The following is a 26,782-nucleotide window of genomic DNA, read 5'->3' on the forward strand; positions in this document are numbered from 1 at the left end:
TTGTTGCGGTGTGGAAGTATTCTACAGATTTTAGAGATTAGACTCTTGTCAGATATGTCATAGGCAATCTGTAGGTTCTTTTTTTACCCTTTTGGTGAAGTCTTTTGATGAGCATAAGTGCTTAATTTTTTGGAGCTCCCAGTTATCTAGTTTATCTTTTGGTGTTTGTGCATTGTTAGTTATGGTTTGTATTGTATTTATGCTATGCCTCAGGGCCCCTGGCATTGTCTGTATTTTTTCTTCCATGATCTTTATCTTTTCAAGTTTTATATTTAGGTCTTTGATCCATTTAGAATTAGCTTTTTTTGTATGGTGTGAGGTATGTGTCCTGTTTCATTTTTTTACAGGTGGACATCCAGTTTTGCCCGCATCATTTGTTAAAATCAGTCTTCTCTCCCATTTAATGGACTTTGGTGCTTCATCAAGGATCACCTGACCATAGATGGATTTACGTCTGGGTTCTCAATTCAGTTCCATTGGACTGTTTGTTTGTCATTGTACCAGTACCAGGGTGTTTTGATTACTGTGGCTGTGTAGTAGCTGTGTAGTAGCTACCATGGCTATATAGTTCTGAGATTGTTCTTTTTTTTTCAATAATCCTTTGGTTATTTGAGGCCTCTTTCCTTTCCATATAAAGTTGGTGATTACTTTTTACATCTCGTTAAAGAATGCTGCTGGTATTTGGATTGGGATTGCATTATATTTATATATTGCTTTGGGTAGAACTGACATTTTCACAATGTATGTTTTTCCATGGTTTCTTACAATAGTGTTTTGTAGTTTTCTTTGTATAGGTCTTTGATGTCCTTGGTTACATTTATTTGAAGTATTTTGTCTTTTTAGGGGCTATAATAAACAGTATTATTTTCCTGATTTCCTTTTTGAAGTTCTCTTTGTTGGTGTATAGGAATCCAACTGATTTTTGTAAATTGATCTTGGATCCTGCTACTCTGCTGAATCTTTCTATTAATTCCAGTAGTTTTCTTGTGCAATCTTTGGGGTTTTCTAAGTATAAGATCATATCATCTGCAAATAGGGTTCATTTTACTTCTTCTGAAGTAAAATGTCTTCTTGGTGGATTGTCCCTTTAATCATTATATAATGTCCTTCTTTGTCTTGTATTATTTTCCTGACTTCTTCTATTGCTTTGTCTTTGTTTTCCTTGATTTTGGCTATGTTTCATTGCTTTTGCCTGTTTTTTCCCATGATTTTGCCTATTTTTTCCTTGGTTTATTTGATCTCTTTCTTAATCTCCTGGAAAGACCTGACTCTTTGTTTTGGTCACTTGTTGGAGCCATCTTGTTCTGCTTTTTTATATGTCTTTATATTGTCTACTGTCTCTGAGGCTTTGAGGTATTATTTTCTTTATTTATTGATTATATGTTCATTTTTTTTATCCTGCTTTTTTTTTTTGATGTATCAAGGTGGGCTGGCAGGCGTGCTTGCTGCTTGTCTGTGGGCACAACAGCTGTCACCACCTTGTCCAGGTGGGCAGGGAAGCAGCAGCAAGGGTGAGCCCGCTTCACTCTTCGCTGGTTTAGCAAGGTGGCTGAGAGCAGACTGGGTGAACGCTGTCTGCGTCCTGATGTTGGTCCAACAGTGTGAGAGTGTTCACAGCCCCTGCCAGATGGGTGGGGATGTGGGACAGGGAGATGTATGGGCTTGCTTCCCTCCGTTCAAAAGTTGGTCAAGTGGGGGGAGGGGAGAGGTGGAGAGGGCTCAGGCCTGAGCTCCAGGGATGCTCTAGCCATGCTGCCACTGTGGGAAGGGGATAGGTGGTGTATGGGGCTGGGTGGGAGGGAAAAAGAAGTGAAAAAAGAAAGGAAAAAAGGATCGGCACAGTAGTAGCTTGTGAGTGGGGGCAGGGCAGACCTGGGGGGCAGCAGGAAGAAGAAGGAGGTGGATTATTGGGCTAGGTGGGAGGGAGGAAGAAACAAAAAATATTTTTAACTAAATAAAAATAATAAAAAAAGTAAGTGGCTGCACAGTGGGGACCAGCAGGTAGGGTCAGGGAGGACCCAGAGTAGTGGTGGGCCAGTGTGCCAGTGGCACTCCATCTGCATTGGCATGGCGGGGATGGTGGGGGATGGTGTACAGTGCTAGGTGGGAGGGAGAAAGAAAACTAAGAGAAGAAAAAAAGGGAAAAATGGCAGCATGTTGGGGCCAGCAAGTGGGGGCAGGACACACCTGGGGGCTGGTGGGAAAGGAGGGGACATGATGTATGGGGTAGGCGGGAGGGAGAAAGAAAAGAAAGAGAAAAAAGAAAAGGAAAAATATTTTTAAATGGCGGCGTGGTGGAGGCCTGTGGATGGGGGTGGAGTGGACCTGGAGCAGTGGCAGGCTGGTGCACCCATGGCTCTCTTGCTGCAGCAGCACAGCAGGCTCTGGAGGGAAGGGGAAAAGGTGGAATACAGGGCTAGGAGGGAGAAAGAAAAGGAAGAAAGAGAAAAAAATGGCAGCATGGTGGCAGCCTTTGAGTGGGGGTGGGGCAAACCCGGGGCAGTGGTGCCTGGTGCATCAGCAGGTCCTTAGACATGGCAGGGGGCTGGTGGGAAGGGGGGGAGGTGACTAAGTGAGAGTGAGAAAGAAAAAGAAGAAGGAGGGAAAAGAGAAAGCCAAAAAAGTGGCAGTGGGAAGGGAGGAGAAGTGACATAAAGGGCTAGGTGGGAAGGAGAAAGAAAAGACAGAAGAGAAAGGAAAAACAAGTGGCAGTGTGGTGGGAGCCAGCAGGTGGGGGCGGGGCAAACCCAGGGTGACAGTGGGCTGGTGACTCCCTAGCCACTGTGGCACTGCAAGGGTTCAGCAGGAGATGGGGGGATGTGGCATAAAGGGCTAGGTGGGGGGGGGGGGGGGAGAAAGAAAAGGAATAAAAGAAAACAATCAAACAAAAATTGTGGCATGGCAGGATTCAGCCAGTTGGGGTGGGATGGACCTGGGTCAGTGTCAGGCTGGTGGCTCTCTGGCCACTGTGGTGGGGCAGGATCCTGCAGAAATGCGGGGAGGTGGTGTAGGGGACTAGATGGGAGTGAGAAAGAAAAGGAGTAAAGAGGGGGGAAAAAGCCACGTGGTAGGAGGGGGCAGGGTGGGCTCGTGAGGGGGTCTTGTATTGTGGACTCCAGTGATGGGGGCTGCAAGGCTGGAGGAGTTCTTGCTGCTACCAGAAGGGTGAGTGGTGGGAAAGTACGTTTATTTGGTTACCAGGTGCTCTGTTTCTTGTTGGGAACTCCATGAAGTTGCCTTCCTGTACTCCTGTCTGGTATTGTTGCTGGTGTTTTTCCAAGATGGAGATGCTGTGCCATGTTAGTTGGCAGGGGACCTCCACTCTATATCTCTCCTCGTTCTCTGTTTTTTGTCAGTTTCTTCTTCCATTCGGTGTTTGATTTAGTTCTTTATCCCTTCATTTAATGTTGATGTTTGTATCTGTTTTACTTAGTTTTTTAGGTCTTTGATGCAGAGGGACAGTATGGTGCGGCTGTCTAGGGCACCAAGTTGTCTCTACCTCCGCTATTGTAATTTTTTGCTTTGTTTTGAAGTTTTCATTGTTTATGGGAACATGATTGATTTTTGTGTGCTGACCTTGTATCCTGTGAACTTAGATAAACTTGTTTATTAGTGCTAGGAGTTTTGCTTTGTTCTTCCTCAGATTTTCTACTTAGACAATCACATTGTGAACAGAAACAGTTCTATTTCTTCACTTCCAAACTGTATACCTTTTATTTTCTTTTTTGCCTTATAGTACATTTTATTCACTAGGACTTCCAATACTATGTTGAGTCGGACTGGTAAGAGTGGACATCCCTTGCCTTGTCCTTTTTATCAGAGAGAAAGACTGACAAAGAAAAAAGAGTGAATACACAAATCAACAATATCAGGAATGAAAAAGAGAATATAGACCTCGCAGATATTAAAATGATAATAAGAGAATACAACAAACAACTCTAAGCACATACATTTGACAAATTATAACTTTATGGCCTTTTGCCATAAAGTATGATGTTAGATGGAGGTTTTTTGGAGATATCCTTTATCTGGTTGAGGAAGATTCCTTCTATTCCGTGATTGGTTGTAGTGTATTATTTATTTTATATATGGTTACATTTGATTTGCTGATACTTGTGTTTATGTTAATGAAGGATATTGGTTTGTACTTTTATCTTTTTGCATCATTTTTTCTAGTTTTGGAGTCAGGGTAACGCTAGCCTCGTACAATCAATTGAGAAGTGTTTTCTCCGTTTCAATTTTCATGAAGAGATTGTATAGAACTTGGTGCTATTTCTTCCTTACATGTTTTTCGGTAAAATTTCCCAGCAAAACCATCTACCTGGTTATTTATTTGGTGGTGGAGGTGGGGAATATTAAACTACAGATTCAATTTCAGTAATTATTATAGAGGAATTCATATTATATATTGCATTTTGGGTGAGTTTTGGCAGTTTGTGCTTTTTGACGAATTTGTCCATTTCATGTAAGCTGTCAAATGTGTATGTGCTTAGAGTTGTTTGTTGTATTCCCTTATTATCATTTTAATATATGTGAAATCTGTATTCCCTTTTTCATTCCTGATATTGTTAATTTGTGTATTCAGTCTTTTTTCTTTATCAGTCTTGCTACAAGCTTATCTATTTTATTGGATTTTTCTCTAACAACCATCATTTGATTTTCTTTATTTTCTCTACTGTTTTTTTGGTTTCATGTCTTGATTTCTGCTTTTTCCATTCTCCTTCACATAGGTTTATTTTTTTCTTTTTCTAGGTTACTGAAGTAGGATCTTAGATTACTTATTTGGAATCTTTCTTCTTTTCTAATATAAGCATTTAGTGCTATAATTTTTTTCTAAGTGCTGCTTTAGCTGCACCCACATATTTTGATATGCTGTATTTTTGTCTTCATTCAGTTTAAAATATTTTCTAATTTTCACTGAGAGACTTCCTCTTTGACTGATGAATTATTTAGAAGTGTGTCATTTAATTTTCAAGTCCTTGGAATTTTTCCTGCAATTTATTTTTGATTTCTAGTTGAATTCAATTATGGACTGACAGCATACTCTATATGATTTCAATAAATTTAAATTTCTTAAGGTTTATATTATGATCCAGGATATGCATACATTAGTTTATGTTTCATGTCACTTTATGCTTCTCCCTTCATGCTATATTTGTCTTATCTATTACGTCTACATACACTGAAAATCCTAACATACAATGTTATACCATGCTATGTACTTTTTTTGCTTTCTACCATCCAACAAGTTTTAAAGGACTCAAAAAGTGCAGAAAAATATATTTACCATTTTTTGCACTTCCTTCATTCCTCATATTCTAAATTCCCTTCTGCTACCATTTCCCTCTGTCTGAAGAATCTTTTAGCACTCCTTTTAGTGAGTCTGCTGGCTACAAATTTGCTTAGTTTTCTTTCACTAAAAATATTTTTATTTCAGTATCTTTCATGAAGGATATCTTGATATAGAATTCTGGGTTGACAATTCTTTTCTTTCAGTGCTTTAAAAGTGTTGTGCCACTTCCCTCTGGTCTCTATGGCTTCTTTTTTAAAAATTATTTTTATTGTGCTTTAAGTGAAAGTTTACAATTCAAGTCAGTCTCTCACACAAAACCTTATATACACCTTGCTATTTTTTATATATCAACGGCACTGGGTACTGGGTTATATACTCCTAGTTGCTCGCCCCCTAATGAGACAGCACATTCTTTCTCTCAACCCTGTGTTTCCATGTCCATTCAGCCAGCTTCTGTACCCCTCGACGTTCACATCTCTCCATCAGACAGGAGCTGCCCACATAGTGTCATGTGTCTACTTGATCAAAGAAGCCCACTCCTCACCAGGATCATTTTTTGTCTTATAGTCCAGTCCACTCCCTGTCTGAAGAGTTGGCTTCGGGAATGGTTCCTGTCTTGGGCTAACAGAAGGTCTGGGGACCATGAACTCTGGGGTCCCTCTAGTCTCTCTCAGTCAGACCATTAAGTCTGGTCTTTTTACAAGAATTTGGGGTCTGCATCACACTGCTCTCCTGCTCCTTCAGGAATTCTCTGTTGTGCTCCCTGTCATGGCACTCATCTGTTGGAGCCGGGCACTATCCAGTTCTTCTGGTGTCAGACTAAGGTAGTTTTTGATTTATGGGCCCATTTTTTTCTGACTCCTGGGCTCATACTTACCTTGTGTCTTTGGTGTTCTTCATTCTCCTTTGCTCCATTTGGGTTGAGGCCAATTTTTGCATCTTAGAAGGCTGCTTGCTAGCATTTAAGACCCCAGACTCCATTTTCCAAAGTGGAATGCAGAATGTTTTCTTAATAGGTTTTATTATGCCAATTGACATAGATGTCCCCTGATACCATGGTCCCCAAACCCCTGCCCCTGCTACACTGGGCTTCAAGGCATTTGGTTTATTCAGGAAACTTCCATGCTTTTGGTATAGTCCAGGTGTGCTGACCTCTCCTGTGTTGTGTGTTCTCCTTTCCTTCACTTAAATTAGTTCTTGTCTACTATCTAATTAGTGAATCCCTCTCTTCCTCCCTCCCGCCCTCCCCCCTCTAGTAACCATCAAAGAATATTTTCTTCTCTGTTTAAACTGTTTCTCAAGTTCTTATAATAGTGGTCCTAAACATTTGTCCTTTTGCAACAGACTAATTTCACTCAGCATAATGCCTTGCAGATTCTTCCATGTTATGAAATGTTTCGCAGATTCATCACTGTTCTTTTTCGATGCATAGTATTCCATTGTGTGAATATACCATAATTTATTTATCCATTCATCCGCTGATGGGCACCTTGGTTGCTTCCATCTTGTAAACAGTGCCGCAATGAACATGGGTGTGTATTTATCTGTTCGTAAAAAGGCTCATATAACTCTACGATATATTCCAAGGAGTGGGATTGCTGGATCGTATGGTACTTCTATTTTTAGCTTTTTAAGGAAGCACCAAATCGGTTTCCAAAGTGGGTGTACAATTTTACATTCCCACTAGCAGAGTAGAAGTGTTCCAGTCTCTCCAAACCTCTCCAACATTTATTATTCTGTGTTTTTTGGATTAATGCCAGCCTTGTTGGGATGAGATGAAATCTCATTGTAGTTTTGAGTTGCGTTTCTCTGATGGCTAAAAATCGTGAGCATTTCCTCATGTATCTGTTAGCTACCTGAATGTCTTCTTTAGTGAAGTGCCTGTTCATATTCTTTGCCCATTTTTTAAATGAGTTATTTGTCTTTCTGTTGTTCAGTTTTTGCAGTATCATGTAGATTTTAGAGATCAGCCACTGATCGGAGATGTCATAGCTAGAAACGTTTTCCCCATCTGTAGGTAATCTTTTCACTCTATTGGTGAAGTCTTTGGATGAGCATAGGTGTTTGACTTTTATGAGCTCCCTGTTATCTAATTTCTCTTTTGCTGTTTTTGTAGTTCTTGTAATGTTTTGTGTACTGTTTATGCCATGTATTAGGGTTCCTAGCTTTGTTCATATTTTTTCCTCAATGAACTTTATTGTTTTAGATTTATATTTAGGTCTTTCATCCATTTTCAGTTGGTTTTTGTGCATGGTGTGTGTTATGGGTCTTGTTTCATTTTTTTGCAGATAGGTATCCAGTTACTCCAGCACCATTTGTTAAAGAGATTGTCTTTTCCCCATTTAACAGACTTTGGGCCTTTGTCAATACCAACTGCTCATATGTGGATGGATATATGTCTGGATTCTCAATTCTATTCTATTGGTCTATGTATCTGTTGTTGTCTCAGTACCAGGCTGTTTTGACTACTGTGGTGGTATAATATGTTCTAAAATCAGGTAGTGTGAGGCCTCCCACTTTGTAATTCTTTTTCAGTAATGCTTTACTTATCTGGGGCCTCTTTCCATTCCATTTGAAGTTGGTGATGGATTTGTTTCTCCAGCTCATGAAAAAATGTCACCGGTATTTGGATGAGAATTGCGTCGTATCTATAGATCACTTTTGGTAGAATAGACATTTTTACAATGTAAGTCTTCCTATCCACGAACAAGGTATGTTTTTCCGCTTATGTAGGTCTCTTTTGGTTTCTTGCAGTAGTGTCTTGTAGTTTTCTTTGTATAGGTCTTTTACGTCTCTGGTTAGATTTATTCCTAAGTATTTTATCTTCTTGGGGACTATTGTAAATGCTATTGATTTGATGATTTCCTCTTCGATGTTCTGTTTGTTGGTGTAGACGAATCCAACTGATTTTTGTAAGTTTGTCAAGTCTTCTATTAGCTTCAGTAGGTTTCTTGAGGGTTTTCTGTGTATAAGATCATGTCATCTGCAAATAGAGATACTTTTACTTCTTCATTACCAATTCGGATGCCTTTTATTTATTTCACTAGACTAATCGCTCTGGCTGGGACCTCCAGCACAATGTTGAATAAGACTGCTGATAAAGGGCACACTTGTCTGGTCCCTGTTCTCGAGGGGAATGCTTTCAGTCTCTCTCTGTTTAGGATGTTGTTGGCTGTTGGCTTTGTATAAATGCCATTTATTATGTTGAGAAATTTTTCTTCTATTCCTATTTTGCTTTGAGTTTTTCTCATGAATGGGTGTTGGGCTTTGTCAAATGCCTTTTCTGCATCAGTTGATAAGATCATGTGGTTCTTGTCCTTACATTGATTGTTTTCTAATGTTGAACCATCCCTGCATACCTGGTATGAATCCCACTTGGTGGTGAATCAATTTTTTTGGTATGTTGTTGAATTCTATTGGCTAAAATTTTGTTCAGGATTTTTGTGTCTAAGTTCATGAGGGATATTGGTCTGTAATTTTTTTTTTTTTTGAGTCTTTACCTGGTTTTGGTATCAGGGTTATGCTGGCTTCATAGAATGAGTTTGGGAGTATTCCATCCCGTTCTGTACTCTGAAATACCTTTAGTAGTGGTGGTGTTAACTCTTCTCTGACAGTTTTGTAGAATTCTCCAGTGAAGCCATCAGGGCCAGGGCTTTTTCTTTGTTGGGAGTTTTTTAAATTACTTTTTCAATCTCTTCTTTTGTTATAGGTTTATTTAGTTATTTTGTCTCTGTTTTTGTTAGTTTAGGTAGGTAATGTGTTTCTAGAGTTTTGTGCATTTCCTCTAGGTTTTTAAATCTGTTAGAGTACAATTTTTCATGGTATTCTGTTATAATCCTTTTAATTTCATTTGAGTCTGTTGTGATATTGCCCATCCGACTTCTAATTGGGGTTATTTGCTTCGTCTCCTGTGTTTCTTTTGTCAGTCTGGCCAATGGTTTATCGATTTTGTTAGTTTTTTTAAGAAACAGCTTTTGGTCTTGTTAACTCTTTCAATTGTTATTCTGTTTTCTATTTCATTTAGTTCTGCTCTAATTTTTATTATTTGTTTTCTTCTGGTACCTGAGGGTTTCTTTTGTTTCTCTCTTTCTATTTGTTCAAGTTGTAGGGATAATTCTTTGATTTTGGCCCTGTCTTCTTTTTGTCTGTGTGCATTTATTAATATTAATTAACATCTGAGCACCGCTTTTGCTGTGTCCCAAAGGTTCTGATCAGAAGTGTTTTCATTCTCATTGGTTTCTATGGATTTCTTTATTCGATCCTTAATGTCTTCTATAATGCAGTCTTTTTTGAGCAGGGTATTGTTTAGTTTCCAAGTGTTTGATTTCTTTTCCCTGCTTTTTCTTTATTGATTTCTACTTTCATGGCCTTATGGTCAGAGAAGATGCTTTGTAATATTTCAATGTTTTGGATTCTGCTAAGGCTTGCTTTATGACCTAATATGTGGTCTATTCTAGAGAATGTTCCGAGTGCACTAGGAAAGAAAGTATACTTGGCTGCTGTTGGGTGGAGTGTTCTGTATGAGGTCAAGTTGTTTCAATGTGGCACTTAGATCTTCCGTGTCTTTATTGAGCTTCTTTCTGGATGTCCTGTCCTTTACCAAAAGTGGTGTGTTGAAGTCTCCTACCATTATTTTAGAGCTGTCTATCTCACTTTTCAATGCTGATAGAGTTAGTTTTATGTATCTTGCAGCCCTGTAATTGGGTGCACAAATATTTAATATGGTTATATCTTCTTGGTATATTGTTCCTTTCATCATTATATAGTGTGCTTCCTTGTCCTTTATGATAGATTTAACTTTAAAATCTATTTTCTCAGAAATTAATATTGCCACTCCTGCTCTTTTTTGATTGTTGTTTGCTTGATATATTTTTTCCATCCTTTGAGTTTTAGTTTGTTGGTGTCTCTAAGTCTAAGGTTTGTCTCTTGTAGGCGGTATAGAGTTGGATCGTGTTCTTTAATCCGTTCTGCCACTCCCTGTCTCTTTATTGGTGAATTTAGTCCATTTATATTCAGGGTAATTATGGATAGGTATGAATTTAGTGCTATCATTTTGATGTCCTTTTTTGTGTGTTGTTGACAGTTTCTTTTTCCCACTTAGTTTTATGCACTGAGTAGATTATCTGTATATATTGTCCTTTCCTCCTATTTGTTGTTGTTGATTTTACTTCTGCTGAGTCTCTATTTTTTCTTGTATTTTATTTTGATGTGTAGGATAGATTGTCTCCTTTGTGCTTACCTTTTTATTTACTCCTATTTTTCTAAATTTAAACCTAACTTTTATTTCTTTGTATCACCATATCTTCCCCTCCATATAGAAGATCTATGACTATATTTCTTAGTCTCTCTTTATTTTTTATTTATTTATTTTATTAACTTTTATTGAGCTTCAAGAGAAAGTTTACAAATCAAGTCAGTCTGTCACATATAAGTTTATATATACCTTACTCCTTACTCCCACTTCCTCGCCCCCTAATGAGTCAACCCTTCCAGTCTCTCCTTTCGTGACAATTTTGCCAGCTTCCAACTCTCTCTATCCTCCCATCCCCCCTCCAGACAGGAGATGCCAACACAGTCTCAAGTATCCACCTGATATAATTAGCTCACTCTTCATCAGCATCTCTCTCCTACCCTCTGTCCAGTCCCTTTCATGTCTGATGAGTTGTCTTCGGGGATGTTTCCTGTCCTATGCCAACAGAAGGTTTGGGGACCATGCCCGCCGGGATTCCTCTAGTCACAGTCAGACCATTAAGTATGGTGTTTTTATGAGAATTTGGGGTCTGCATCCCACTGATCTCCTGCTCCCTCAGGGTTTCTCTATTGTGCTCCCTGTCAGAGCAGTCATCGATTGTGGCCGGGCAGCAACTGGTTCTTCTGGTCTCAAGACGATGTAGGTCTCAGGTTCATGTGGCCCTTTCTGTCTCTTGGGCTCTTAGATATTGTGTGATCTTGGTGTTCTTCATTCTCCTTTGCTCCAGGTGGCTTGAGACCAATTGATGCATCTTAGATGGCCGCTTGTTAGCATTTAAGACCCCAGATGGCACATTTCAAAGTGGGATGCAGAATGTTTTCATAATAGAATTATTTTGCCAATTGACTTAGAAGTCCCCTTAAACCATGTTCCCCAGACCCACGCACTTGCTCCGCTGACCTTTGAAGCATTCATTTTATCCCGGAAACTTCTTTGCTTTTGGTCAGTTCCAGTTGACCTGACCTTCCGTGTATTGAGTATTGTCTTTCCCTTCACCTAAAGCAGTTCTTATCTACTAACTAATCAGTAAAAAACCCTCTCCCACCCTCCCTCCCTCCCCCCCATAACCACAAAAGTATGTGTTCTTCTCAGTTTATACTGTTTCTCAAGATCTTATAATAGTGGTCTTATACAATATTTGTCCTTTTGCCTCTGACTAATTTCACTCAGCATAATGCCTTCCAGGTTCCTCCATGTTATGAAATGTTTCACAGATTCGTCACTGTTCTTTATCGATGTGTAGTATTCCATTGTGTGAATATACCATAATTTATTTAACCATTCATCCACTGATGGACACCTTGGTTGCTTCCAGCTTTTTGCTATTGTAAACAGAGCTGCAATAAACATGGGTGTGCATATATCTGTTCGTGTGAAGGCTCTTATTTCTCTAGGGTATATTCCGAGGAGTGGGATTTCTGGGTTGTATGGTAGTTCTATTTCTAACTTTTTAAGAAAACGCCAGATAGATTTCCAAAGTGGTTGTACCATTTGACATTCCCACCAGCAGTGTATAAGAGTTCCAATCTCTCCGCAGCCTCTCCAACATTTATTCTTTTGTGTTTTTTGTATTAATGCCAGCCTTGTTGGAGTGAGATGGAATCTCATCGTAGTTTCAATTTGCATTTCTCTAATGACTAATGATAAAGAGCATTTTCTCATGTATCTGTTGGCTGCCTGAATATCTTCTTTAGTGAAGTGTGTGTTCATATTCTTTGCCCACTTCTTGATTGGGTTGTTTGTCTTTTTGTGGTTGAGTTTTGACAGAATCATGTAGATTTTAGAGATCAGGCGCTGGTCTGACATGTCATAGCTGAAAATTCTTTCCCAGTCTATAGGTGGTCTTTTTACTCTTTAGGTGAAGTCTTTAGATGAGCACAGGTGTTTGATTTTTAGGAGCTCCCAGTTATCTGGTTTCTCTTCGTCATTTTTCGTAATGTTTTGTATTCTGTTTATGCCTTGTGTTAGGGCTCCTAGGGTTGTCCCTATTTTTTCTTCCATGATCTTTATCGTTTTAGTCTTTATGTTTAGGTCTTTGATCCACTTGGAGTTAGTTTTTGTGCATGGTGTGAGGTATGGGTCCTGTTTCATTTTTTTTGCAAATGGATATCCAGTTATGCCAGCACCATTTGTTAAAACGACTATCTTTTCCCCAATTAACTGACACTGGGCCTTTGTCAAATATCAGCTGCTCATATGTGGATGGATTTATATCTGGATTCTCAGTTCTGTTCCACTGGTCTATGTGCCTGTTGTTGTACCAATACCAGGCTGTTTTGACTACTGTGGCTGTATAATAGGTTCTGAAATCAGGTAGAGTGACGCCTCCCACTTTCTTCTTCTTTTTCAGGAATGCTTTGCTTATCCGAGGCTTCTTTCCCTTCCATATGAAGTTGGTGATTTGTTTCTCTATCCCCTTAAAAACTGACATTGGAATTTGGATCGGAAGCGCATTGTCTGTATAGATGGCTTTTGGTAGAATGGACATTTTTACTATGTTAAGTCTTCCTATCCATGAGCAAGGTATGTTTTTCCACTTAAGTATGTCCTTCTGAATTTCTTGTAGTAGAGCTTTGTAGTTTTCTTTGTATAGGTCTTTTACATGCTTGGTAAGATTTATTCCTAAGCATTTTATCTTCTTGGGGGCTACTGTGAATGGTATTGATTTGGTTATTTCCTCTTCGATGTTCTTTTTGTTGATGTAGAGGAATCCAAGTGATTTTTGTATGTTTATCTTATAACCTGAGACCCTGCCAAACTCTTCTATTAGTTTCAGTAGTTTTCTGGAGGATTCCTTAGGGTTTTCTGCGTATAAGATCATGTCATATGCAAATAGAGATAATTTTACTTCCTCCTTGCCAATCCAGATGCCCTTTATTTCTTTGTCTAGCCTAATTGCCCTGGCTAGGACTTCTAGCATGATGTTGAATAAGAGCGGTGATAAAGGGCATCCTTGTCTGGTTCCTGTTCTAAAGGGAAATGCTTTCAGGTTCTCTCCATTTAGAGTGATGTTGGCTGTTGGCTTTGCATAGATGCCCTTTATTATGTTGAGGAGTTTTCCTTCTATTCCTATTTTGGTGAGAGTTTTTATCATAAAAGGGTGTTGGACTTCGTCAAATGTCTTTTCTGCATCAATTGATAAGATCATGTGGTTTTTGTCTTTTGTTTTATTTATGTGGTGGATTACATTAATGGTTTTTCTAATATTAAACCAGCCTTGCATACCTGGTATAAATCCCGCTTGATTGTGGTGAATTATTTTTTTGATATGTTGTTGAATTCTATTGGCTAGAATTTTGTTGAGGATTTTTGCATCTATGTTCATGAGGTATATAGGTCTGTAATTTTCTTTTTTTGTAATGTCTTTACCTGGTTTTGGTATCAGGGAGATGGTGGCTTCATAGAATGAGTTGGGTAGTATTCCGTCATTTTCTATGCTTTGAAATACCTTTAGTAGTAGTGGTGTTAACTCTTCTCTGAAAGTTTGGTAGAACTCTGCAGTGAAGCCGTCCGGGCCAGGGCTTTTTTTTTGTTGGGAGTTTTTTGATTACCATTTCAATCTCTTTTTTTGTTATGGGTCTATTTAGTTGTTCTACTTCTGAATGTGTTAGTTTAGGTAGGTAGTGTTTTTCCAGGAATTCTTCCATTTCTTCTAGGTTTCCAAATTTGTTAGAGTACAATTTTTCGTAATAATCTGATATGATTCTTTTAATTTCAGTTGGGTCTGTTGTGATGTGGCCCATCTCATTTCTTATTTGGGTTATTTGTTTCCTTTCCTGTATTTCTTTAGTCAGTCTAGCCAATGGTTTATGAATTTTGTTATTTTTTTCAAAGAACCAGCTTTTGGCTTTGTTAATTCTTTCAATTGTTTTTCTGTTCTCTAATTCATTTAGTTCAGCTCTAATTTTTATTATTTGTTTTCTTCTGGTGCCTGATGGATTCTTTTGTTGCTCACTTTCTATTTGTTCAAGTTGTAGGGACAGTTCTCTGATTTTGGCTCTTTCTTCTTTTTGTATGTGTGCATTTATCGATATAAATTGGCCTCTGAGCACTGCTTTTGCTGTGTCCCATAGGTTTTGATAGGAAGTGTTTTCATTCTTGTTGCATTCTATGAATTTCCTTATTCCCTCCTTAATGTCTTCTATAACCCAGTCTTTTTTCAGGAGGGTATTGTTCAGTTTCCAAGTATTTGATTTCTTTTCCCTAGTTTTTCTGTTATTGATTTCTAGTTTTATTGCCTTGTGGTCTGAGAAGATGCTTAGTAATATTTCGATGTTTTGGATTCTGCAAAGGTTTGTTTTATGACCTAATATGTGGTCTATTCTAGAGAATGTTGCATGTGTGCTAGAAAAAAAAGTATACTCTGCAGCAGTTGGGTGGAGAGTTCTGTATAAGTCAATGAGGTCAAGTTGGTTGATTGTTGTAATTAGGTCTTCTGTGTCTCTATTCAGCTTCTTACTGGATGTCCTGTCCTTCTTCGAAAGTGGTGTGTTGAAGTCTCCTACTATAATTGTGGAGGTGTCTATCTCACTTTTCAGTTCTGTTAAAATTTGATTTATGTATCTTGCGGCCCTGTCATTGGGTGCATAATTACTTAATATGGTTATGTCTTCCTGATGAATTGTCCCTTTTATCATTATGTAGTGTCCTTCTTTATCCTTTGTGGTGGATTTAAGTCTAAAGTCTATTTTGCCAGAAATTAATATTGCTACTCCTCTTCTTTTTTGCTTATTGTTTGCTTGATATATTTTTTTCCATCCTTTGAGTTTTAGTTTGTTTGTGTCTCTAAGTCTAAGGTGTATCTCTTGTAGGCAGCATATAGACGGATCGTGTTTCTTTATCCAGTCTGAGACTCTCTGTCTCTTTATTGGTGCATTTAGTCCATTTACATTCAGCGTAATTATAGGTAAATAAGTGTTTAGTATTGTCATTTTGATGGCTTTTTATGTGTGTTGTTGACAATTTCATTTTTCCACTTTTTTGTGCTGAGAGGTTTTTCTTAGTAAATTGTGAGATCCTCATTTTCGTAGTGTTTGACTTTATGTTTGTTGAGTCGTTACGTTTTTCTTGGCTTTTATTTTGAGTTATGGAATTGTTATACCTCTTTGTGGTTACCTTAATATTTACCCCTATTTTTCTAAGTAAAAACCTAACTTGTATTGTTCTATATCGCCTTGTATCCCTCTCCATATGGCAGTTCTATGCCACCTGTATTTAGTCCCTCTTTTTGATTATTGTGATCTTTTACATATTGACTTCCATGATTCCCTGTTATGAGCTTTTTTTTTTTTAATTAATCTTAATTTGTTTTTGTGATTTCCCTATTTGAGTTGATATCAGGATGTTCTGTTTTGTGACCTTGTGTTGTGCTGGTATCTGGTATTATTGGTTTTCTGACCAAACAATATCCTTTAGTATTTCTTGTAGCTTTGGTTTGGTTTTTGCAAATTCTCTAAGCTTGTGTTTATCTGTAAATATCTTAATTTTGCCTTCATATTTCAGAGAGAGTTTTGCTGGATATATGATCCTTGGCTGGCAGTTTTTCTCCTTCAGTGCTCTGTATATGTCGTCCCATTCCCTTCTTGCCTGCATGGTTCCTGCTGAGTAGTCTGAACTTACTCTTATTGATTCTCCCTTGAAGGAGACCTTTCTTTTCTCCCTGGCTGCTTTTAAAATTTTCTGTTTATCTTTGGTTTTGGCAAGTTTGACGATAATATGTCTTGGTGTTTTTCTTTTTGGATCAATCTTAAATGGGGTTCGATGAGCATCTTGGATAGATATGCTTTCGTCTTTCATGATGTCAGGGAAGTTTTCTGTCAGCAGATCTTCAACTATTCTCTCTGTGTTTTCTGTCCTCCCTCCCTGTTCTGGGACTCCAATCTCACGCAAGTTATCCTTCTTGATAGAGTCCCACATGATTCTTAGGGTTTCTTCATTTTTTAAAAATTCTTTTATCTGATTTTTTTTCAGCTATGTTGGTGTTAATTCCCTGGTCCTCCAGATCTCCCAGTCTGCATTCTAATTGCTCGAGTCTGCTCCTCTGACTTCCTATTGCGTTGTCTAATTCTGTAATTTTATTGTTAATCTTTTGGATTTCTGAATGCTGTCTCTCTATGGATTTTTGCAACTTATTAATTTTTCCACTATGTTCTTGAATAATCTTTTTGAGTTCTTTAACTGTTTTATCAGTGTGTTCCTTGGCCTTTTCTGCAGTTTTCCTTATTTAGTTTCTGATGTCTTGAAGCATTCTGTAAATTAGTTTTTTATATTCTGTGTCTCATAATTCCAGGATTGTATCTTCATTTGGGCGAGATTTTGATTCTTTTGTTTGGGGGGTTGTAGAAGCTGTCATGGTCTGCATCTTTATGTGGTTTGATATGGACTGCTCTCTCTGAGCCTTCACTGGGAAACTTGTTTTTCCGGAAAATCCGCTAAAAAAAAAATGCAGTCAGATCCCTATCAGAACTGCCTTTGGATTAGAACTGCCACCTTGTTTCCTGTAAGGATGAAAGTCCAAGATTTGGATCATATACGCTTGGCTGTAGGTGGTTCTGTGTTTTTAGTCCAATTAGGGATGGATTTTTGGTCCCTGGGTTTTTTGTGGTTCCTCTCTCAGGCCGGAAGAGTGGGTTAGGAAAAGACCAAAAGAAAAAAAAAAGCGGGGGGGAAGCAAAGCCGCCATGGAGCCGGAGCCGTCTCCCTCTGGCTCAGGAAATTCCTATGTTAATGAAGCCACCTGGGGAGGGTGGGGGAGGGATCAGAGAGATAGGAGAGTAGTACCTCAGAATATAGCCAGAGTTGCTTGTCTTGCTTGGAATGACTATTTTATCTGAGATTCCCGAGGGGCGTTTCGCCTATGTGTGCTGGCTGTGTGGAGATTGCCCCCGGGGGTCTGGCCCGCTGAAGCCGCGGTCAGATCCTCCGCTGCCAATCCAAAGCCCAGCGTCAAGGTTCCCCTGCTGGGACGCTGGTCTCCCGGCTCCAAAATCAGTCACTGCCTCCTGGGGACTTCTTGTTCTGCCAGCCGCGTCACCACACCACCCCCGCGGACCGGCTGGGCCCCCTCCCGGTGTTAGTTCAGGGAAGTAGAGCTGCGCCCCGTGCTTCTGCCATGACAGCACCCAGTCAAAAGCCTGGTGCCAAGGTTCCCTGGCTGGTATGCTGCACTCCCGGCTCCAAAACCAGTCATTGCTTCCCGGGGACTTCTCCCACTAGCCGCGTCGCCACGCCGCCCATGCGGACCAGCTGAGCCCCCTCCCGAGTTCAGTTCAGGGGGGTAGGGCTGTGCCCCTTGTTTGCGCCGTCACATGATTTATGAGTTCAGCTCCCCTGGGCCCAGACCTAATCTCGGCGCCAAGGTAACCTGACTGGGACGCTGGCTCTAGGCTCCGAAAACAGTCGCTTCTTCCCCCGTATTTGTTCGTTTTCCGTCTCTAAATCTGTGTTTGTTGTTCAGGGTTCGTAGATTCTTATGTATGTGATCAATTCACTTGTTTTTCCGAGTCTTTGTTGTAAGAGGGATCCGAGGTAGCGTCTACCTAGTCCGCCATCTTGGCCCTGCCTCATCTCTTTATTGTTTTAATGTTGTCTTCTTTTACATAATAACCACTGTTTCTGTTTCGAGCATTTTTTTATCTTGAATTATTTTTGTGATTTCCCTTTCTGGGTTGATTTCTGATTTCTCTGCCCAGTGTTCTAGTGTTGGATTGATAGCTGATGTTGATTTTCCAACCAAAGAACTCCCTTTAGTATTTCTTGTGGTTTTGGTTTGTTTTTTAGGAATCCCCTAAACTTCTGTTTATCTGGAAATTGTCCTAATTTCACCTTCATATTTGAGAGACAGCTTTGCTGGATGTAAGATTCTTGGCTGACAATTTTTTTTTCCTTTAATTTTTTTTATAAAAGTCATCCTATTGCCTTCTTGCCTGTATGGTTTCTCCCAAGTAAAAAAAAAAATTTTTTTTTGTCTGATCTTATTGACTTTCCTTTGTAGGTGACTTCATTTGTCCCTAGCTGCTCTTAAAATTCTCTCTGATCTTTGGTTGTGGCAAGTTTGATTATAATATGTCTTGGTGACTTTCTTTTTAAAATCTACCTTCCGTGGAGTTTGATGAGCATATTGGGTGGATATCTTCTCATCTTTCACGATATCAGAGAAGGTTTCTGCCAACAAACCTTCAACAATTCTCTCTGTATTTTCTGTTATCCCTTCCTGTTCTGTTACTCCAATCACTCGTAGGGTATTTTTCTTGATAGAGTCCCACATGATTATTAAGCTTTCTTCAGTTTTTTAAATTCTTTTTTCTGACTTTTCTTTAAATATATTAGTGCCAAGTGCTTTATCTTTAAGTTCAGAAATTCTGCCTTCTTCTTGCTCAGTTCTGCTCCTCTGTCTTTCCATTGAGTTGTTTACTTTTGTAACTTAATTGTTAATATTCTGAATTTCTGGTTCCTGTCTGTCTATGGATTTTTCTAGCTTTTTAAAATTTCCATTATGTTCCTGAATAATCTTTTTAATTTCTTTATCTGTGTGTTCCTTGGCTTGTTCTGCATACTGCTGCGTTTCCTTCCTGATGTCTTGAAGGGTTCTGTATATTAATCTTTTGTATTCTGCCTCTGGTAATTCCAGGAATGTACTTTCATCTAGAAGATCTATGGATTCTTTGTTTTCAGAGCTTGTTGAGGCGATCATGGTCTGTTTCTTTATGTGACTTGATATTGACTGTTGTCTCCGAGCCATCTATAAGTTATTGTATTAGTTTATTTTATGCTAGCTTACTGTGTCATAGCCTCTTGCTTTGTTTTGTTTAAAAAAAATGCCCAAATGGGATGTTTGAGTGAGGTAGCTTGATTATTTTCACCTTTGGAGCTCTGACGTCTGTCACCAGATGGCTAGAGCTATTATCAGGTATATCATTCTGGGAGTCCATTCACTTTTCTTGTATGAATTCAGCTCAGGTGTCCAGGTAGCTGATCATCAGGTGTGTGGTACAGGCTCTGTCCTACAGTCTGAGAGGGGCAGAGGTGATTAGTGTAGGTACTGGTATATGGCTGTAGCAGGAGATCACACTCTGAACAAGGCAGGGGGCTGAGAATCGACCCCCAAGTGTCTCTGTGGAAAGCGTGTCCCTGTTCCCTAGATTGTACAGTTGGGTGGGTTCTGCAGACAGACCATGGGCACCCAATGTTTTTGGTTGTAAGGACTGGGAGGTACCAGTTATCATTGGACCACTGTCATGGGTGGCTGTGTGACCCAAGTGGAGCCACCAGTCCTTAGGCCCCTGATGTGGGTAGGTGAGGACCCTGTTTAAGAGGCAAAGCAATGTCAAACACCAAACACCTACCTCTCTGCCCTAGAGCTGGAATTGTTTGGAATCTGCCAACAAGGGCCTAATCTCCTGAAATAGGCCCACACAGGTCCATGGAGAGGGGAAAGATACTCAAAGTCCATGTACCATTTCTGCCTGGACAGGAGCCACTTTTGTTCTGAGTCCCCCTGGTTAGTAGAGCTGAAAATTATCTTTTCCCCCAATTGCAGATTTATTCCTTCTCCAAGGCCGGGAGGATGGCTCTAGGTGCTCAACAGGGCCTATCTCAGGCCCAGGGAAATCAGCCGCTGAAACCGGCTTGGGATTGGGGTGGGGGGGTCTGGTAAAATATACTCAAGTACTTAGCTTTTGCCGAGAGCACCATTCTTCTCTGTTTCTGGAGGTGTGAGTAGGCTGTGTGGCTGGCTGCTTCTCCCTGAGGAAACTGGGGCTGAACACCAGTACCAGCTCATCACAGCTGCTCCCAGGAATGGTGCCTAAGGGCTCCCCACCATTCAGGTCCAGTAACTCCTCTCCACTTCTGAATGGTGTCTTCCTCTCCCTGCCCCTCGGTTCATTTTCCAAGCTAGTCTTTGATGTTCAGGACTCCTAGCTTGTCATAAATATACTCATTTCACTTGGTTTTTTTTTTTTTTTTTGGTCTTTGTTGTAAGAGGGCTCGCCAGAAGCATCTGTCTATTCCACCATCTTGGCTCTGCCTGATGCCAAGTCTATTTAAATATTCATTTCAAGATAGTTCATGATTGCTCATTGAAGAATTCTTGTAATAGTTTTAAATCTGTCATCTTATCATTCACGTCTATTGATTGTCTTTTTCCATGTTAGTTGAGGTTTTCATAGTTATTTGTATGCTGATCGATTTTAGTTTTTGTCCTAAACATTGTGAGAATTGTTTTGAGACTCTTAATCTTATTTATATCCTATGGAGTAGGTTGATGTTTTTGCCTCAGCGTTCTGTAGGTTACCGTTTTCAAAGACTTTGCAGAACTATTTAGGTCTGTCCTGCATATGCTCCACCTAGTGGTGAACTGGGACACGGCTGGAGATCTACTTGCTAGTTCATTTTTCTAAGTCTTTGTATGCTAGTTAAATTAGATCAAAGAACTCACAGGTCAGGGGTGACCCCAGAGTTTCAAAACAACTTTATGCGGTTGCTTTCTAAAGCTCCTTCCTCTTCCCAGTGCTTCCTGGTTACTTGGACTCCCATTTTAGTCCTCTGTTCAGAAACTGTCCAGTCTCGTGGTTGTACCACTTCCAAGAACAAGTTGCTGGAGTATAGAGAGAGAGGAAAAATTAGTGTAAGGATTCATATTGCCCTCTTGGAGCCATGGCTCCGCCTAAAGGGAGGTTCCTTTTCTTCAGAGTTTTGATTCCTAAAGACGCTCATTCTGGGCCACTTGTCTTAGTTTCTTAGTGCTGCTATAACAGAAATACCGGAAGTGAGTGACTATAATGAACAGAAATCTATTTTCTCATTTTTTTTTAGGAGGCTAGAAGTCCAAATTCAGGGGACCAGCTCTAGGAGAAGACTTTCTTTCTCTGTCAGCTCTGAAAGAAGGTCCTTGTCTCTTTTCAGCTTCTGTTCCTCGGTTCCATGGTGATCTTCATATTTTATCTATCTTCACCAATCTGTGCTTCCTTGCTTCTGTGCCTGATGGGCTCTTTTGATATCTCAAAAAGTGATTGGCTTAAGATACACACTAGATTAATATGACCTCATTAACATAACAAAGAAAATTCTATTCCCATATGGAATTAAAGGGATTATGATTTACAACGCTGTTTTGAGAGTACACAATTCAATCCACACACCTTTTTTGCTGGGACCACCTTTGCTGCTACTGCCCATTGTGGAACCAAAGAAGAAGTAGAGTAAATAAAAACCCAGAGGATTTCCCCCACTTTCTCATTCATAGCTTTAAGAGTTCTGTTTTTCACTCCTCAAGCCAAAACTACAAGGCTCCTGTATCTCACTCTGTCTGCTAAACAGTGTTCACTTCTGGGTTTCAGGCCATGTTAAATTCAGGCCTGGGGTACTGGAGAGAGAGAAAATACATTGAGCTCATAACTGTTTAGGTGGTACTTCAAACTCGTGTTTATCCCTGATCAACTTGTCAATACTTACTTTTCAGTTTTCAAGTAGGTTTCCATACATTCTGTTAAGGCTTTATAGTTTAGTTAGTGGGAGATAAAAGAAGGTCCCAGAACTGGAGTCAGCTGTATGTTTTGTAGATCGTGTATAGTTAGATTTTGCTTTTATTCCTAATCTGACAGTCTCTGTCTTTTAATTGATTTGCTTAGGTGATTAACACTTAAAGTGATTATTAATATAGTTGGATTGAAATCTACCATCTTACTGTTTTCTATTCATTGAATTTGTTCTTTGTTCCTTTTTCCCCTCCTTTTCTGCCTTCTCTGGTTTCATTTGAACATTTTCTATGATTCATTTTATCTCCTCTATTTACTTATTTGGAAACCCTGGTGGTGTAGTGGTTAAGTACTAGGGCTGCTAACTAAAGGGTCGGCAGTTCAAATCTGCCAGGCGCTCCCTGGAAACTCTATGGGGTAGTTCTGCTCTGTCCTATAGGGTCGCTGAGTCGGAATCGACTTGACCGCACTGGGTTTGGTTTTTTGTTTTATTTACTTATTATTTGTATGTTCTTTAAAAAAAACTTTTTGATTACTCTAGAGTTTACAATGTGCATTTTAAATGAGAACCCATCATTACATAATACTACACCCAATTTCATGTCCCATCTTCATGTTATTGTTGCAATCATTTTATTTTTACATATGCTGTAAACACCGAATACATTGTTACTATTATTGCTTTAAATGGTTATCTTTTAAAACAACTAATAATAAGAAAAATAAAAGGTTATACTTTGCCTTCATTTATCCTTTTCCAACTCTTTTCATTTTATTTATTTGTGTAGATCTAATTTTCTGACCTGTTTCGTATCCCTTTTACCTAAAAAATTTCCTAGGCAGGTCCACTAGTGATGAATTTTCTCAGTTTGTTTTTTTTGGAAAATATTTTGCCTTCATTTTTGAAAGATTATTTTGCTGAATTTAGAATTCTGGACTGGCAGATTTCTTTCTTTGAACATTTTAAAGGTTTCGTTCCACAGTCTTCTTGCTTATGTGGTTTCTGAAGCCTGCTGAACTTCTCTTTGTTCCTCCCTAGGTAAGATGTTTCCTCCTTCCCCTTTCCTTCAAGATTTTGTTTTTTTTCCTGGCTTTCTGAAGTTTAAATTTGCTAGCTAGAGTGTAGGGTTTGGGGATATTTATCCTGCATGGTGTTTTCTGAGCTTCTTGCTCCTGTGGTTTGGTGCCTGCATTAACTACACTAAAGGGACAAGGTGGGCCAATCCCACCTTTATTGATAATTGCATGGTAAAGATCAGCATGAATTTAATTCCCACCTGAAACTGGATCCAGTCTTCATCTTCCTACATCTCCATTATCCTCGTTGCCAGCCACACACATGACACGTTCTCTGACCCTAACTGCCCAGAGTTAGAGCAGACCTTACAAGGTAGAAGGACTCTGTCCTTCAGATAGAGTGCCTGCACAGTCTTTCTCTGACTCCTGGTCACCCGGAGCTATGTCTTCACATAAGTTAGAAGGACTCTGTCTTTCAGATAGAGTGCATATGCAGCTATTCTGTGAATTAACAATGCAGAGCTAAGTCAGAGTTCACAAATTAGAAGTATTCTGTCCTTCAGACTGCTAAATAGGCAGATGCCAGCCCCTGCTCACCCCCATTTCTCTCTGTGGTTTTGTTAATTCTCTAGAACAGCTCACAGAATTCATGGAAACTCTGGTGGTATAGTGATTAGGAGCTATGACTGCTAACCAAAAGGTCAACAGTTCATATACACCAGATGTTCCTTGGAAACCCTATGGGGGCAGTTCTACCCTGTCCTATAGGGTCACTATGAGTCAGAATCAGCTCATTGGCAATGGGTTTGGTTTTTTTTGGTTTACCTATTGCAGTTACCCATTTATTATAACCCAAGAGAGTACAACCAAAGAGACATGAGGTCTGGGAGGGTTCCTGGTGCTGGGCTTCCATGTCCTAGTGGATGCACCACCTTCCCATGTGCTTTGAGATCTTCCAGCAACCTGGAAACCCAACTACTTTTGTGTTCAGGGCCTTTATTTGACTTAATTACACAGTCATGATTGATTGAATCATTGAATATTTATGATTGGTTGCATCATGCCCTCCTCTTTTCCTAAGGTTGGCTGACCAGGTGTGGTCTTTAGGGCTCCCACTCATTTGTACATCCTTAAGTATTACCTGGATGTTTTACAAAACAAACGCACCTTGATTGTTTGAGAAATTTCAATGGCTATCTTTCAGGAACCAAAGACAAAGGTTGAATTGAATTTTTGACCCACAGTGTCAGTCACTAATTTTGAATTTTTTGGCAATTGTTTCTTCAAATATTTCTTCTGCCCCATTTTGCCTTTCTTCTCCTTCTAGTGTCCAGTTATGCAAATATTATACTGTTTGATATTGTCCTACAGTTCTTTTTTTTCTTTTCCTCTTTTTTCTCTACATTTCATTTTATGTAATTTCTATTGACCTACCTTCATCTTCACCTATTCTTTCCTCAGCTGTATCAAGTCTACTGATGAGCACATTGAAGACATCGTTCCAGTCTGTTACTGTGTTTTTTCTCTTGTGTTTCCATTTCATTCTTTCTTATGGTTTATATCTCTCTGCTGAAATTACCTTTCTGGTCTTGCATATTGTCTAGTTTTTCCAAAAAAGTCTTTAACATGTTAATCATGGCTATTTTAAATTCCCTAATTCCAACATCTGTCATACCTGTGTCTGGTTCTGATGATTTCTTTGTCTCTTCAGACTATATATATATATTTTTTGCCTTGATTCTTCCATTTGCGCTGCTCCCTGGAGACAGTCTATCTCTTGTAGCTCTTCTAGAAGCATTCCAATGTTATTTTTTTTAGATTAATGTATACACTTAAAACCAGTTAAAGTGACAAATATTTTATATATATGTTTTACCACAATAAGATAAAAATAAGAATAATACATTACTAACAAGTGTGGTTTATCTCAGAAATGCAAGACTTTTAATATTTGAATATCAATCAATGTCATTCATCATATTAATTGACTAAAAGATGAAAGCCACATGATCACCTCAATAGATGCTGAAAAAGCCTTTGACAAAATCCGACATCCATCTGTGATAAAAACTCTCAGCAAGTTACAAACAAAAGGGACATACCTACACCTGTGAAAGGGCACGTACAAAAAAACCTGCAACTAATATTAGACTTAATGCTAAAATGTTAATTTTGTTTTCTCCAAAGATCAAGAACAAAACATGAATGTCTTCTCTTATCGATCTATTCAACAGTTTACTGGAAGTTTTAGCCAACACAATAAGATAGGAAAAAAAAATGACATTTGAATTTTAAAAAAGAAAAAAAAAGCTGTCTTTATTCAGAGAAGGCATGATTGTCTTTGTGATGAAATCTCAGAAAAAAAAAAGCTACTAGAACCAATAGGCAACAGGTTAGTGTAGCAAGGTTGCAGGACTCAAGATCAAATAAAAGCAATTGCATTCTAAATAATAGCAATAAACAAGTGGAAATCAAAACAAAAAATACCGTTTACAATAGAATTTAAAAGTATGAAATACTTAGGGATAAATCTGACCACAAATGTTCAAGATTATTGCACTGAAAACTACAAAATATTACTGAAATTTAAATATTTAGAAAAAATATCCGGATGGCTATTCAGCAAAATGGTAACAATGGCCATGGCTAGGTGGACTCATTATGAGTGGTTTTTATTTTCTCCTTTTTGCTGTATAATTTCTGTAATTTTGGTACCATGGATTTGCATTGCTTTTTGTAATGTAATGCTGTCCTATAACTTATCCAAATAAAAAAATTATATTGTGACAAAATATATATAACATAAAATTTGTCATTTTAACCATTTTTAAGTATAAGATTCAGTGGCATGAATAACAATCACAATGTTATGTAACCATCACCACTATCTACTTTCAAAACTTTTCATCACCACAAACAGAAACTCTGTACCCATTAAGCAATTAAGCAATAACTCCTCATACCCCAGGCCCCTTAGCCCCTGGTGATTTCTAATCTACTTTCTATCTCTATGAATTTTCCTATTCTAGATTTTTAATATAAGTGGAATCATACAGTATTTTCTCTTTTGTGTCTGTCTTATTTCACTTAGCACGATGTTTTCGATGTTCATCCATATCATAGCATGTATCAGACTTTCATCCCTTTTTATGGCTGAATAGTATTCTATTATGTGCATATATCACATTTTGTTTCTCTATTCATCTGTTGATGGACACTTGGATTGTTTCCACCTTTTGGCTACTGTAAATAATGCTAGTATGAACATTGGTGTAAAAGTATCTGAGTCCCTGTTTTCAGTTCTTTCAGATATATATTCCCATAGCCACTGTTATTTTTACTTGATGCATTTAGTCCCTTAGTGGTGAGTGGAGGATTAGGGACATTCTTTAATGTTCTGATTAAGACTCAGTCTTATACAATTTTATCCTGATTCTTAGAGGTGTGGCCTTCAGAAGTGTTCTTGCCCCTCCTCCAGATATATTGTTGGGCCTCCCTGTAGGTTTAGAGCATTTTTTCCCTGTTTTCCTTCCGAGTTGTAGTAGGTTTCCACCAGTGCCCTCATTTTCTGTTGCCCTTCCTTCTGCAGATTAAGGTTTTTGTCCCTTAGGGACAATAGGGTAGACTGGTCTGTACAGAGTTTCAGTGGTGTGGACCATTCCTTTCTGTCAGCTGCAGTGTGTGTCCACCAGTGCTCTCAGACTACACTTCTGTTGCTTTTTCCCGTGAATATTAAGGCTTTGC

The 26,782-nt window shown here is 38.9% G+C and overlaps 1 protein-coding gene across 2 annotated transcripts in view; it reads left to right on the top strand.

The window, feature by feature from the left end:
* PFKFB1 (6-phosphofructo-2-kinase/fructose-2,6-biphosphatase 1) overlaps positions 1–26,782 on the top strand; it is a 185,919-nt gene that overhangs the window by 105,843 nt on the left and 53,294 nt on the right. The gene's annotated exons all lie outside the window — the stretch shown is intronic.

The sequence above is a fragment of the Elephas maximus genome, chromosome X (assembly GCF_024166365.1).
Source record: "Elephas maximus indicus isolate mEleMax1 chromosome X, mEleMax1 primary haplotype, whole genome shotgun sequence".
Taxonomy (NCBI): domain Eukaryota; kingdom Metazoa; phylum Chordata; class Mammalia; order Proboscidea; family Elephantidae; genus Elephas; species Elephas maximus.